At 45.7% G+C, this 16,133-nt stretch overlaps 1 protein-coding gene across 4 annotated transcripts in view; it reads left to right on the plus strand.

Annotated features, from left to right (window-relative positions):
* The window catches only part of LOC134903177 (duodenase-1-like), a 61,144-nt gene that overhangs the window by 17,513 nt on the left and 27,498 nt on the right, over nucleotides 1-16,133 (plus strand). The gene's annotated exons all lie outside the window — the stretch shown is intronic.

Below are 16,133 nucleotides of genomic sequence, written 5' to 3' on the forward strand. Positions count from 1 at the left end.
AACTCTCTCTGCACATGTTATATCTGCCTCCCCTGCAGTGCACATGAGCCCTCATTCCGAGTTGTTCGCTCTGTAATTTTCTACGCATCGCAGCGATTTTCCGCTAATTGCGCATGCGCAATGTTTGCACTGCGACTGCGCCAAGTAAATTTGCTAAGAAGTTAGGTATTTTACTCACGGCATTACGAGGTTTTATCTTCGTTCTGGTGATAGGAGTGTGATTGACAGGAAGTGGGTGTTTCTGGGCGGAAACTCAACGTTTTATGGGAGTGTGTGAAAAAAACGCTGCAGTTTCTGGGAAAAACGCGGGAGTGGCTGGAGAAACGGGGGAGTGTCTGGGCGAACGCTGGGTGTGTTTGTGACGTCAAACCAGGAACGAAACTGACTGAACTGATCGCAGTGGCAGAGTAAGTCTCGAGCTACTCAGAAACTGCACAGAAAAATCTTTTTGCAATATTGCGAATACTTCGTTCGCAATTCTGCTAAGCTAAGATACACTCCCAGAGGGCGGCGGCTTAGCGTGTGTACTGCTGCGAAAAGCGGCTAGCGAGCGAACAACTCGGAATGAGGGCCATGCTTTTGGCCAACTGCTAACAAAAATCCTGCTGCGATCAACTCAGAATTACCCCCAATGCCCGAGTGAAAATGGCGGCGACGTGCGGCTCTTTATATGGAATCCGAATCCCGCGAGAATCTGACAGCGGGATGATGATGTTTTGCCTCGTTCGGGTTTTCCGAGTCAGGCGGGAATAACCGAGCCGGGCTCGGAACCGTGTTTGACACGTGGAGTTCGTTAGGGTTCGGCTCTCGGCGAACCGAACCCGCTCATCTCTAACTGGAAGTTCAGTTGGACAGCGCAAAGTTTTTCTCCTGTTTTATGACATTGTATGTAATTTGTTTGAGTCATGATCACGTCATTGTACAGCACTGTGCAATGTGTAAGCACTCTCCTGCCCGTCATCACCAAGTCTTTTATTACTGAGCCCCAAATTGTAAAGCGCAACATAATACACTAGCGATATATAAATAAATGTTAATAAAAATATTTTAAAAATTAATAAAATATAATAAAATGCTCTTTTTACTTTTGAGGAACGTAGTGACTGAATAGGAATGGAGAGGGTTAAACATCTGAGGCTGGGGATGGCCTTGTGGGTATCAGGTGATATACTATTCAATAGGGATTCAGGGATGAAGGGGTTAGTTTTATCCATAAGGACTAGTTTGAGGTGGAGTCAGCCTCTTTTTCCTTTATCTTTGGACCCTCCCCCCCTTTTTTTTATTGCAGGGGGTAGCTTTGTTGCGTTAGCTGTTTTGTCAGGAAAAAATGACAGGTTACCGGTTTTAGGTCATATATAGACTGATTGTTTATTGATTGATTCATAGTTGTTTGATGCGCTCACCTTCGTTGACTGTGTATAACAGCTGGGCCACCTAAACGGGGGTAGCGACGTCACCCGGACGGGTGGGTAGTCAAGGTAGAAGGTTGAGTGGATACCTTTTGTTTGTTAGTTTGTTTGGGTAGGATGATGCAGTTTTGTGGATTGGGGAAGGAGTATAGCCGTTCTTTCTTTACAGCTATTGAAATTTCATAGTTATTGAAATAAATCAGCTAACATTTCTCTGCCAAACCTAAGTCTCCATGTCATTATTTTATGTAAGGTAACGTGTTTGTGTAATAATTCATGCACATGGTCATTCATCAGCCATTAGGATGTTTAACTGTGCAGGCAAGAGCTGAGCTAGATGTTAGAACGTGGGAAGTCATTGCAGTGATTAATAATATTGATCACTTAAATCAATCACTGAGTGGGTGGGGGTGAATTATGGGGTGCAAATAAATCACACGGTGGGGGGGGGGGGCAAAAACTGGTGTGTATATAAGTCTTATGGGGGGGTAATGAAGTATTCCAAAAATATAGAGGGGGGGGAATAATGGGGAGCACCTGAATCACAGAGGGAGGTGAATAATGGAAACACATTGGTCAGAGTCATACTGCAGGAAAATTGGTCAAGCTGGGCTACTGGGGGACAAGCTTTTAATTAGGACACTGACTGTGGACATACAGCAAGGGAAGCTCAGGCCTGGCTCAGCTTTACAGCAGCTCTCCTCCCTCCGGACATCCATGGAAGCCCCACACTCTGAGTCCTCCATCTACCCAGCAGCAAAGTTTCCTCCCAGAATGGTGGCCGACTCCACCTCTTCTCCCGGAACTCACTTATAAAATACCCCAGGTCTGCTCCCAGGACTCGTCAGGCCTGTCCTCCTCCGCTCCAGTGCCACCTAGAAAGCTGCCAGAGTGCCAGCGGCAACCGCTGCATTGGGAGAGTGAAGCAATAACAAAGTGAGCGCTGTGTGACAGGCATCAGGGGCCCGCCTGTCATTCAAAAAGGGTGACACACTACTGGGAGCAGGGCCACATGTGACATTTGGCATTCGTTCCAGACATTAGGGAGTGCCTGTGCACACCAGGCACCTCCTGTGCGCACGCCTGTGCTTACTGTAATCAGCCTATGCTTGCACAGCCTACTGTATATCTACCAGGTTTGTCTCTCTAAACTTACGGAGCTTGTCATGCTATACTGATTTGGAGTGGGTAGAGTTAAATTACTGTTTTACCTAGCCAGTCTTTGCAGTTGTGTGCATACACAATCAGACTGGCATCTTGGGATAAAAGAGCAGATACTAAATTGCCACAATACTTGGGCTTTACCATGTAAAGGGATGGCAATGCACCAAAGAAAGACAGTTTAAACTTTACCCCTAGAAACAGGGGAATGCAGAACTCCAAAACCAAAAGATACAACAGACACAATAGAAGTGAGCACAGAGAGATCAATCAATTTAATAAACGATACGTTAAGAATTTAATATAAATAAATAAATAAATAGTTACATATTGTTTAATATTGTTAATAGAGTCCAGGCATGCTTCCGGAAACAATGAAGTGTAACCCACACCACCAAGATGTTAAATTGTGGCTGTTTAGTGACAGTAGTGAGCAGGGGCGTAGCCAGAACTTTGTGGGCTCCAGAGCAACATTTTGTAGGGGCCGCTGTCCCGATGCTTCTAGATACACACCTCTCTGCAGCAGTTGTTCACTGTATGCCCCATAATACCACCCTAGTTTATTTACTGAACTATAGTAGTGCCTTAATTAATGTTATCCCCCATAGTACTGCCCTTGTTTATTTTACAGACCATAGTATACCACATTATAGGACTGCCAGTACACATTATGCAATACAGTACCACTAATTCACATTACTATATACAGTGTCCATATATTGGAAAGCTGCTCAATCAGATTGTGAAGTCACTCAGGTGCTAAAAGGGAGGGGTAATTGTATGTAAGAAAAAAACTATTTGTGTTCCCTAATGCACACTGAGTGAAAAATAATACTACATAATAATCAGATAATACGGAGATCTTAGTTGCGTATATCTGCAGATATAGGGTTAAGCCCCCAGGCCGTTCGGCAAGGCGTCTCCGTCATTGGGGGTCCCTAATACTAGGTATGGGTCCGGGGTGCAGGACCCCATCTCGTCGGCACAGGTCGGCTACCCCAGGTCAGCACACAGGTGAAAGTTAATAAGGGTTAATAAGAGGCACATTAGTGCTATGTAAGTGAAGTGTGATTAAAATAATACAAAAATATATACAAAGTGATAGGGAAAATCATAAGTGTTAATAAAGTGTTAGGGTGTGCCGACCTGAAGCCACCCAGCCATACCGACATAGGCGCCACCGCACCACACACCCACCCCATAAATAATAACACATATGTATGGGTCTGAATGCACAGTGTAAGGCCACATGATAATGGCTCCTACAACATCTGGGAGCCAGCTTACCTGGAGACACCCCTAACTTCTGCCCTTGTTTATTTTACAGACCATAGTATACCACATTATAGGACTGCCAGTACATATTATGCAATACAGAACCACTAATTCACATTACTATATACAGTGTCCCCAGGTCATATTGTGCCATACTATAGTGCCTCACATTACTGTATATAACATTATAATGCACTTCAGTTCATTTTACAATGCATCCGGAAAGTATTCACAGCACTTCACTTTTTCCACATTTTGTTATGTTACAGCCTTATTCCAAAATGGAATAAATTAATTTTTTCCCTGAAAATTCTACACACAATGCGCCATAATGACAATGTGAAAAAAGTGTTTTCAAGATTTTTGCAAATGTATTAAAAATAAAAAACTAAGAAATAACATGTACATAAGTATTCACAGCCTTTACTTAATACTTTGTTGATGCACCTTTGGCAGCAATTACAGCCTCAAGTCTTTTTGAATGTGATGCCACAAGCTTGGCACACCTCTCTTTGGGCCGTTTTGCCCATTCCTCTTTGCAGTACCTCTCAATCTCCATCAAGTTGGATGGGAAGAGTCGGGACACAGCCATTTTCAGATCTCTCCAGAGATGTTCAATCGGATTCAAGTTTGGGCTCTTGCTGGGCCAATCAAGGACATTCGCAGAGTTGTCCTGAAGCCTTTGATATCTTGGCTGTGTGCTTAGGGTCGTTGTCCTGCTGAAGATGAACCGTCGCCCCAGTCTGAGGTCAAGAGCGCTCTGGAGCAGGGTTTCATCCAGGATGTCTCTGTGCATTGCTGCATTCATCTTTCCCTCTATCCTGACTAGTCTCCCAAGTCCTGCCACTGAAAAACATCCCCACAGCATGATGCTGCCACCACCATGCTTCACTGTAGGGATGGTACTGGCCTGGTGATGAGCTGTGCCTGGTTTCCTCCAAACATGACGCCTGGCATTCATGCCAAAGAGTTCAATCTTTGTCTCATCAGACCAGAGAATTTTGTTTCTCATGGTCTGAGAGTCCTTCAGGTGCATTTTGGCAAACTCCAGGCGGGCTGTCATGTGTTTTTTACTAAGGAGTGGCTTCCGTCTGGCCACTCTACTATACAGTTAAAAGTGGAAGAACAAAGACAAAAAAGACTTTTAAGGAGCACTCGTTTGTGGTAATGAAATACGAATATAAATGTGTAGTAAAAAACTTAACCTTTAATAGTTCCCTAAGATAATATTATCATATCATAAATTCATAAAACATGATTGCCTTTTGAACAAATAAGGTTCAAGATCAAAGAAGTGAATATTTTGGTGAAAATATCACTAAAGTACCTTCAATGATTCGTATAATACTTTAAACAATAGAAGGAATCGTAACAATCACTGTATAATTAGTTAATAAACTGTGAGACAATTGGTATTGGAAATGAGGAGGGCCTTGGGCTATAAGTACACAGAGATTGTCTCCTATAAAAATTGGCCACGGTACCTAGTGTTCCCAGGTGGTCTCCCATCCAAGTACTGACCAGGCATTACCTGCTTAGCTTCCAAAATTGTTCAAGGGGATTTATTTACTAAAGTCCCAATTTTGTCCGATTTTTGTTTTTTTTTCTAAGTGGCAACACGGGAATTTACTAAGCACAAATCTCGGCAGTGTTTGTCGTATTCGTAATGGTTTTCATGGCAAAGTTCAGAAATACAAATGAATAGACCATTGGCCAAACACAGCTGTTTGGTCATACAACACGGGAATTTACTATTCATTCGTATTTGGGTGTTTGTCTCTGAATGCTCAATAGCGGGTGTATGTTTTTGCGATTCGTTAAAAAAAGCAGGAAAAAAATAGACCTGCTTTTTCCAGTCGAGTTTGGATAATCATGCACGGATCAGTGAGATCTGTGCATGGTTATCTATGGGAAAGGGTCTGTTTAGCTTAAAAATGTATAAAAAATAATTGCGTGGGGTCCCCCCTCCTAAGCATAACCAGCCTCGGGCTCTTTGAACCGGTCCTGGTTGTAAAAATACAGGGAAAAAATTGATTGGGGTTCCCCCATATTTAAACAACCAGCACCGGGCTCTGCGCCTGGTCCCAAAAATACGACATTACACATATAGCCGCCCCCACCCCAGCAATTCCACACATAGCCTGCCACCCCCCCCCCCCAGTAATTCCACATATAGCCTACCTCCCTCCCAGCAATTCCACATATAGCCTACCTCCCCCCCAGCAATTCCACACACAGCCTGCCACCCACCCCCCAGTAATTCCACATATAGCCTACCTCCCTCCCAGCAATTCCACATATAGTCTTCCTCCCCCCCCAGCAATTCCACACACAGCCTGCCACCCCCCCCCCCCCAGTAATTCCACATATAGCCTACCTCCCCCCAGCTATTCCACATATAGCCTATCTCCCCCCCAGCAATTCCACACACAGCCTGCCACCCCCCCAGTAATTCCACATATAGCCTACCTCCCCCCCCAAATTCCACATATAGCCTACCTCCCCCCCAGCAATTCCACATATAGCCTACCTCCCCCCCAGCAATTCCACACACAGCCTGCCACCCCCCAGTAATTCCACATATAGCCTACTTCCACCCAGCAATTCCACATATAGCCTACCTCCCCCCCAGCAATTCCACACACAGCCTGCCACCCCCACCCCCCAGTAATTCCACATATAGCCTACCTCCCCCCAGCAATTCCACATATAGCCTACCTCCCCCCCAGCATTTCCACATATAGCCTTACTCCCCCCCAGCAATTCCACACACATCCTGCCCCCCCCCAGTAATTCCACACATACTGTAGCCTGCCTCCCCCCCAAGTAACACCACACACAGCCTGCCCCCCCCAGTAATACCACACACAGCCTCCCCTCCAGTAATAGCACACACAGCCCCCACCCCCCGTAATAACACACACAGCCTGCCTCCCTCCCTTCCCCCAGTAATTCCACACATAAATAAAAACATCATTATTTTCATTTAACCTGCTGCTGTACAAAAAAAAAGCTCTCCCTCTCAGTCTGTGGCGCGAGTAGTGAATAACACTGAGAAAGGACGGAGACTCCGGCAGCAGCGGGCGGGCAGCAGGGCTATGTGACGTGCGTGACCTAAGAGTCACGCACATCACCATAGGTCTGCCTGCGGAAGAAGAAAGCGCTCCCCGAGACAGCAAGTGATGGCAGCAGCAGCAGGGCAGGTACCTCTGACAGACAGCAGGCATTTCCGGCGGGTGATGGCAGCGGGCATCTCTGGTGGGCAGCGTCACACCTGGCAACCGCTCGTGCCGTGGCACAGCGGTTGAAAAACGCTGGTGTAACATAACAAAATGTGGAAAAAGTGAAGCACTGTGGATACTTTCCGGATGCACTGTATACCACAGTACTGTACAATGAGCAGGTCCAGGGGTGTAACTAGAGTGTATTATTGTAGGCTGAAAGGCAAAAGTTTGAAAGGGCCCCTATGCACAGCCCAATGGTGGAAAATGTATACATGTAACTGTGTAACATGTAACACCTGTAACTGTGACAGGGAAGGTGGGTGCCTCTCAGCTCTGGGCCCCATAGGAGCTGCACTCCCTGCACCTATGGTAGTAGCCCTTGGTAGTGAGTACCTGTGATTCCATTTTGCAGCTGCTAGCTTAGTATTAATCCAGGACTCCCTTGTGAATCACAGGGATAAACACGCTGCAAAGTATTGAAAGCCGATGGCTGTTCTGGTAAGTTCACAGTCAGGTACATATATAGCAAATTGCTTCTGCTGTCAAATTAGCCCGCAGAACAATGGAGGTCCCTGGGCATACAGCACTATTGCTGTTCAGAGGTGAGTAATCCATGCTCTGTCTATAGCTGACCACGACACCATGATGATGTTGGATGATCACATGGGCAGCAAGTGAGCATCTGTGCTATAGTCATGTAGGGTTGGAGACCACTAGTATCAGAGAAATCATGAAGTGGCCTGGTGGCTTAACTATATCTTTGCAAATATATGCAACTAAGATATCTAAATTTTATATGATCATGTAGTGTTCAAGTCTTATTGCTGAAACCTTTTGGTGTGCTGGGAGAAAACTTTTATAATTGTCTTGTTTAGAATAACCCCTCCCCTTCATGCACCTGCAAGGTATTACTAAATTGTTTGAGCAGCTACCATTTTATATTGTTGTCCACAGTATCAGCAGTAAAGATTGCTAAACTAACACATTTCTCAGCCTGAAATGCTGGCCGTTCTTGCAGAGGAAATGAGATTGTGTGTTGGCACCACTCACATACCCTTCCCCACAGTCCTGAATATACTCTCTCTTTCAATATCACTTAAGACTGCAAAGATATTTCACTGCTAATAAAATATTCTGTAAAACAACTACCAGGTGGTTGCAGAACTTTGATGGTAGGGCTACTGATATTTGCCCTAAATGGCAGACGTTGCAAGGTACATTTTGGCACCTGTTATGGGCATGTCCTTGAGTCTACACCTTTTCAGTACAGGAGATTAAGGGGGTAATTATGAGCTGATCGCAGCAACAAGTTTGTTAGCAATTGGGCAAAACCATGTACACTGCATGGGGGGCCAGATATAACATTTGCAGAGAGAATTAGATTTGGGTGGGTTATTTCGTTTCTGTGCAGAGTAAATACTGGCTGCTTTATTTTTACACTGCAATTTAGATTTCAGTTTGAATACACCCCACCCAAATCTAACTCTCTCTGCACATATTATATCTGTCCCCCCTGCAGTGCACATGGTTTTGCCCAACTGCTAACAAATTTGCTGTTGCGATCAACTCAGAATTAGGCCCTAAGGCCATTGTTTCTAAGGGTATCCCACAATCCACTTTCACTCCCACAGTGTGTACCCTAGGGATCTTGCCAGAGAATGACATGGATGCCAACACTAGACAATGGGGCAGATATACTAAGCATTGGAGAAAGATAAAGTGTAGTGAGATAAAGTACTAGCTAACCAGCTCCTAACAGGCTGTGTTCAAAAAATGACAGGAGCTGATTGGTTGGAAGTTTATCTTTAACTACTTTATCACTCTCCAAGGCTAAGTACATCTGCCCCAATATATGATAAACAATTCTGTACACTTGCCAAGGTGTGTATAGCCCAGTAGCGGATTTTCCGCAAGTGGGTGCTTAGGGTCCGGCAGGTCCCAGGGTGCTTGCTGTAAGGGCTATTTAATGAATGGAATTTGTAGTTGAGCTGACGCCGCACACCGCTCTGTCTCTTCTCCTGCACAGTGCTCTGTCACTGTTTTTTTTAGACTGGTCCGCTGTCCCTCCAGCAGACCGCAGTGTCGGAATACGGGGCGTGGCTCATGATCACGGCATTTCCATGAAGCCACACCCAGCTTTTCAGGAGTGCTTGCCTTCGGTGCAAGAGAGGTCTCGTCCCCTGTATTAACGATGTTGGGAGGTATGGATGTGATACGGGATTGGTTCTTAATCCTGCCATATATCTCATGTGTTGTCAAGCCTCTTCAGTTAAAGCTAGTTTGGACATTGCTACCGCTTATTATTAAACAATGGGCCTAATTCAGACCTGATCACTCGCTAGGGTTTTTTTGCACTGCTGCAAACAGATAGTCGCCGCCCATAGGAGAGTGTATTTTCGCTTTGCAAGCGTGCGAACGCAGATCTTGTGCAGTCTCTGAGTGGCCAGGACTTACTCAGCCACTGCGATCACATCAGCCTGTCCGAGACCGGAATTGACATCAGGAACCCTCCCTGCAAATGCCTGAACACGCCTGCGTTTTTCCAACCACTCCCAGAAAATGGTCAGTTGCCACCCACAAACAGCTTCTTCCTGTCAATCTCTGTCATGTGCAGCATCAGCAATTCTGTCAGTTCAGCTTTCAGCATTGATCAAGCACCTGGATGCTGCTGCTGCTCTCTCTTCTTTGTATTTCAGGTTGTTACTGGTAATTAGCTGCACAGCTTATGTGGAGTAACTCGTTAACTAATATTACTCATGTTTTGCTGGTTATTCTTATGACTTACCTCTGCTTCAGTTTGTGGAACTACAGGTCACAGATAGGTCCTGCATAGTTTTCTCCCACTACCTCAGCTCCTGCATTCAGCAACTGACTCCACAGGTGTCTGCATTCTCTAATTACAGCTGGTTACCTGAATCCTACTATTCAGTCTGTCAGCCTGCTCAGTGTGCACTGCAGCTGCATGATATATCAATTACTGGGGGGCCTGTCTGGTGCTCTCAGCTAATTGGTCAGGCTTGTTCTTTTAAGCATCTCAATCCCAAGATGAATTGCCAGTTATAGCTCATGCTTCCTGTGTTCAGCTCCATGGTTCATGTCTCTGGTTCCAGCTATCTGTCCAATGGGTTTTGCCTTGTTCCTGCTTTGAATTCCAGCTTCACCATCTTGCTGACGAACTTAGTCTGCCGACTACTGTTACCCTGTCTCCAAATGTCTGCACCCCAGTCCGTCCGTGTACCGCTACCTCCTGTGTCTCTCCTAGAGGTCCTGCTGTTGTCCCATCTCCACGGTCCCAGTATACCATCTGGCTGTGTGCACCCTGCCACCTTCTCCAGTTCCTGTTTGTTCCTGCGTACCCCTGCGGTTTGTCACATACATCTGGACCATCATACAACACCTCTGACATAACTCTAGTCCAGTTCAGGTATCAAGTGACCCAGACAGGGGGCCGCGACCTGCACATCGGGAGCCGCGAAGCCCATATCCCCTTGCGGGGATCCCTGGTGAAAACCTCCCGGCGTGTTAGACTCCACGCCTCTGTTCTGGGTAACGTCAACCGGTCCCTGACATTGATCCCAAATTCCAGATTCTGCACAAAATCTCTGACATTCACCCAGTCTCTGACAATCTCCTTGCGATTGCCCGTGCAAATGGATTCTTCGCACAAACCCATCGTTGAGCGGCGATCCGCTTTGTACCTATGTGACATGCCTGCGCATTGCGGTGCATACACATGCACAGCTCTGACCTGATCGCAGCGCTGCAAAAAACGCTAGCGAGCAATCAGATCTTAATTACCCCCAATGTACTCTCTGTAACGTGATGTCCCAAGGTAACACGGGGACCAGTAACACGGGGACCAGACCCCTCAGCAGTCAAGAGGTCATATAAGCGGGCCTCCTCCTCCTCGCAATCCACTAATATCTCAGATGATACTTCTGATGAGGATGGGGAGTGTACTGATCCAGCAGACACTGATACAGTCGCTTCTGATGAGGAAACTATAACGCAAGTTGATGTTCCTGACCTGGTGGAGGCTATTAAGCTGATTCTACAAATCGATGATGATGTAGATCCAGGAGCGGATTGGGAACAAAAAGCGTCTCTGGAAAAATTTGTACTAGTGGCCCCACATGGGCAGCACCATAGGTGTAAGGTCTAGCCATGGGCCATGGCAGCAGCACCCTCTCCACAAGACTTTCTAGATAGTGGGCATGTCCAGCATCAAGGGGGAAGTTAAAAGGAAATAAAATTAAATATTATGAGCACATTATATGATACACCTTTAGAATTTAGGAAACTATATAATTCTTTAGAAAGATATATTTTCTTGCTTATTACACCAACCGCGTATTCCAATCATTATTCACTCAATCTTATAATGTCAGCCAAGCAGGCAGACAGAGCATACACTAGATCATCTGCAATCACAGGCTAAGCGGCAAAGAACTTTTCATATAAGCAAATTATTTTGCATCTTATTCATTATGTCTATAAATAGGACCACATGTCCTCAAACAAAACAGGCCCCGCGGGTGCGTCGGCCCACCGGGAATCTTCCCTGTAAGCCCTATGGCCAATCCGCCTCAGTGTAGATCCCACTACTGCAACTAAGAAGCCTGAGAAATTTAAACATCAGAAGGTAACTAAAGTAGTCTTACCACATTCTGACCATTTGGTAGACATATGTCAGGAACCCTGGTCTTCCCCAGGAAAGAAATTCTCCCTGTCTATAAAGATGCTAGCTCGTTATCCTCTCTCCGCTGAGTTGTGTAACAAGTGAGAAAATCCACAGCTGGTGGATTCCCATGTCACCCGTCTTGTGACATCTACTCTACCTGTCACCTCATTGAAGGAACCGACAGATAAGCGTGTCGAAGGATGCCTGAAGTCTATTTACTCCCTTACAGGTGCTGTACATAGACCCACTATAGCAGCCTCCTGGGCCGCAAAAGGAATTGAAGCATGGGTTCAGGCACTAGAGGAAGAGCTGCCTCAGGATATACCTGACACTGCCAGACAATATCTGTAAAGGTCTAATAGAGTATTCTGCGCTAATTGATGATGTAATGTAAGTAGTGGCTACTTTTTTTTAATAAATAAAAGAAAGTGTAAATATGAGGAGCACTTATGAACAATTAAAACTGAGCTCTAGATGAAGAAGTTAGCTATAAAAATGTGTATAAAACTGTATATGAATGAATATATTTAAAAAAAGCAATACCTGTAATAGAAATGGTAAATGTTTACAGCTCCTTTTTGAATGGTTGGAGAGTGGTAAGTCCGCGTAGTCAGAGAGCGGGTTCCATTACACAAGCGGCTGGACGCAGCGCTCAGAATCAGACTGAGGAGTGAGGGATCCAGCCGGCGAGAGGATTCATGCCGCCAGAGGTCAGTGAGCACTAGGGACAGCTTAGCGAAGATGATCCCGTAGATCATCCTCAGGCGGCTCCAGCCACCGACAATTCATATAACGGAACCCACTCTCTGACTGCACGGACTTACCACTCTCCAACCATTCAAAAAGGAGCTGTAAACATTTACCATTTCTTTTACAGGTATTGCTTTTTTAAAATATATTCGTTCATATACAGTTTTATACACATTTTTATAGCTAACTTCTTCATCTATAGCTCAGACATTATCTGTCTCATATTGCCACCATCTCCCATTACATTCAGGAGGCGTCCTCTGAGGCAGGTGTAATGGCGGCCAAGGCGTCGACTACGTCCATCCTGGATCGCTGAATTCTGTGGTTGAGTTCATGGAAGGTGGACATGGACTCCAAAAAGACCTTGGAGGTACTTCCTTTTAAGGGAGACATCTTGTTGGGGAGGATCTGAATAAGATTGTGACTGAGTTAGCAACTGCTAAGACTATGTTTCTCCCAAATACTAATCCTTCTACACAGAAGGATAAGAGTACCACTTTTCGTTCCTTTTGACCTCAAGGGAAAGCAAAAGGTCAGGCATACCCTTGACAAGCTCGTGCTCCCAAAACCACTAAGCCCAAAGCAAAACAATCCTGGTATGCCCGTCAGCCTGCTTCCAAACAAGACAAGCCTGCTGCATGATGGGGCGGGCCTCCCTCTGGGGGATCCCAGGGTGGGAGGCCGACCTCTGCAGTTCACCCAGGCCTGGTTAAAGACCACTTCAGACACATGGGTGCGAGAAGTCGTCTCTCACGGGTACGCAGTCTCTTTCAAGAGATGTTCCCCTCGCCAATTCCGACCGACGATTGTCCCTTCAGACCCGTTGCAGGCGCAAGCTGTACACCTGGTTGTGCGTTCCCTCCTGGATACAGGAGTGGTAGTGCCGCTCCTCCTGTCCCAGAGATGCGGAGGATACTACTCGACCCTGTTTCTAGTCCCGAAACCGAATGGGTCTTTCCGGCCTATACTCAACCTCAAATCACTGAACAAATTTGTGAGATTGTCCAAATTTCGTATGGAAATGCTGCGCTCAATTGTACTGGCCACGGAACCCGGAGATTATATGGTATCCCTGGATATACAAGATGCCTATCTGCATATACATATTGCCATATCGCATCAGCAATATCTGCAGTTTGCTATTGGCAACCTTCATTATCAATTCCAGGCTCTGCCGTTTGGACTAGCCACAGCCCCTCGGATCTTCACCGAGGTTATGGCCGTGATGACAGCTCATCTGCGTCATCAGGGAATCAGGATCCTGCCGTATCTGGATGACTTGCTGATACTGGCGAACTCCCAAGATGTCCTTCTCAGTCATCTACAACTGACGGTAAACTTCCTACAAGCCCACTGGTGGCTCTACAACTGGAAGAAGTCCTTTCTGGTCCCTGCTCGGAGCATGGTGCACCTGGGGGCACTGCTGGACACACAAACGTGGCTGGCCTGCAAATAAGCAAACCTTGGCCAGATGGATTAGAATGGTGATTGCACAAGCTTATGCGCAGGCTGGGCTCCCGGCTCCTGCTGCTATTAAGGCCCATTCTACTCGGTCTGTTGGTCTGTTGGACCTTCTTGGGTGGCCCGCCGTGGCCCGTCCGCAGAACAATTGTGCAAGGCGGCTACGTGGTCCTTAGTGAACATATTCATTAGGTTCTATGCCTTTGATACTTCCGCCTCCCAGGATACTTCCTTTGGACTCCGGGTTCTCATACCCGCTAAGGTGCGTCCGCTCCCTTGAGAAACTGCTTTAGGACATCCCCGATGTATTCCCTGTGGAACACAGTGTACCCCGCTGCAGAAAAGGAGATTTATGGTAGACTTACCATGGTTAAATCTCTTTCTGCGAGGTACACTGGGTTCCACAGGGCGCCCAACCTTTACGCACTTAACTTCTTTGGGTTTGTATGGCATTAGCCGCTGGTCCCTTCTCCTGTCGTGAGAACGTGGTTCTATGTGACTAACATCTGCCTTTTCTTTTACCTGCTTCTGCATTGGACTGGCTAACTAAAACTGAGCTCAGTGCCTGGAGGCGGGGTTATATAGAGGAGGCCCCGCAATGCATCCTTGGACAGTCTAAAGCTTTAGCCTGTTGGTGCCTCTGGATCAAGATCCATCTCTACACACCGATGTATTCAATGTGGAATCCAGTGTACCTCGCAGAAAGATTTAACCATGGTAAATCTACAATAAATCTCCTTTTTTATGATGACTCTGTCACTGATACCGCTGAATGCAGCAAGAGCTAATGCAGGTGATGTAGTATCCTCTACTACTTGTGTACAAATTCAAGTCCCATGCTATATGTGAATATATATCTATTGTTACAAATCGCCATGTGCCCTGCCCTTCTGTGAACAGATGTTACTATGGGGTCTATTTAGTAAGCCTTCCATGGAGATAAAGTGGATGGAGATAAAGTCCCAGCCAATCAGCTGCTAACTGTCCTTTTTGAAACCCAGCCTGTGACATTGCAGTTAGGAACCGATTGGCTGGTACTTTATCTCCATCCAAGGCTTAGTAAATAGACCCCTAAGTTGCCTTGTGGTGCCCTGTTCTTCCAGTTCTCCGGGCTCATTTTGCAGTGCTACAGTATTTACTTATCTGATTCACATGGAGCATTATGATGACTAAGGGGGGCATGTACTAAGCAGTGATAAAAGTGGAGAAGTGAGCCAGTGGAGAATTTGCCCATGGCAACCAATCAGCTGCTCTGTATACATTTATAGTATGCAAATTATAAGTTTTACATCAATACTGATTTGTTGCCATGGGCAACTTCTCCACTGGCTCACTTCTCCACTTTTAATACTGCTTAGTACATGTCCCCCTTAATCCTGATCTGACTATATGCCTTTGGGGAGTATCCAATTACCCATGGTCGATGACCGCGAGTAATTGTATTGCCGGGGGCTATCCTATTAGCCCCGATGCAGTGTGCTTATCCCCGACTTATCCCCGATCATGTGTTATTGTGCGATCGTGGGTCCGTTTTCACCCGATGAAAATGGGCTGTAATAGAATAATCGCAATGTCGTGCTGGTTTTCACGAGGCAAAAATAGATTGTGGATAATTGTATACCCCCTTTGTGTTTATGGCTTGTATTTTTCTATTTTCATTTATGTTTTTGGAGTTTTTGTGTGTTTGACTGTATTTTAAAACAAAAAGCCAATAAAAATCACTTGATTAAAAGAAAAAAAAAATCCCAGCGTCAAATGTGTAGCCAACCTCCCCACTGGTAATTTGATCACATTGTTGTGAGCCAGCTCAGTTTTCCATGTGGTTTTGCAAACATTATAGGACGCACACCACTAATCTGCCTGTAAAGCTGATGTGGTCAAGTTATTAAAAAAAATTGCTCCAAAGCTCTGAGTGCTGAATAAAATAACCACCAGTGCTGATAAACGTTTCATCAAGATTCACTTGACTAAAGGAGAATATTGGGAAACTCCAGTTGGCCTTTCACTGCTTTCTGCTACTGGGCAGAGGCTCACTGGCTACGGCTGGCATGACCAGACCTATCAAGACTTCGTCATCCAACTGGGTTTAGACTCCGAGAGGACTAGTTATTATTAGACATTATATAAAGGGGGTAATATTACATGTGGTTGTGGGGAGACACTTTAATCTGG

Source organism: Pseudophryne corroboree, chromosome 1 (assembly GCF_028390025.1).
Source record: "Pseudophryne corroboree isolate aPseCor3 chromosome 1, aPseCor3.hap2, whole genome shotgun sequence".
Taxonomy (NCBI): Eukaryota; Metazoa; Chordata; class Amphibia; order Anura; family Myobatrachidae; genus Pseudophryne; species Pseudophryne corroboree.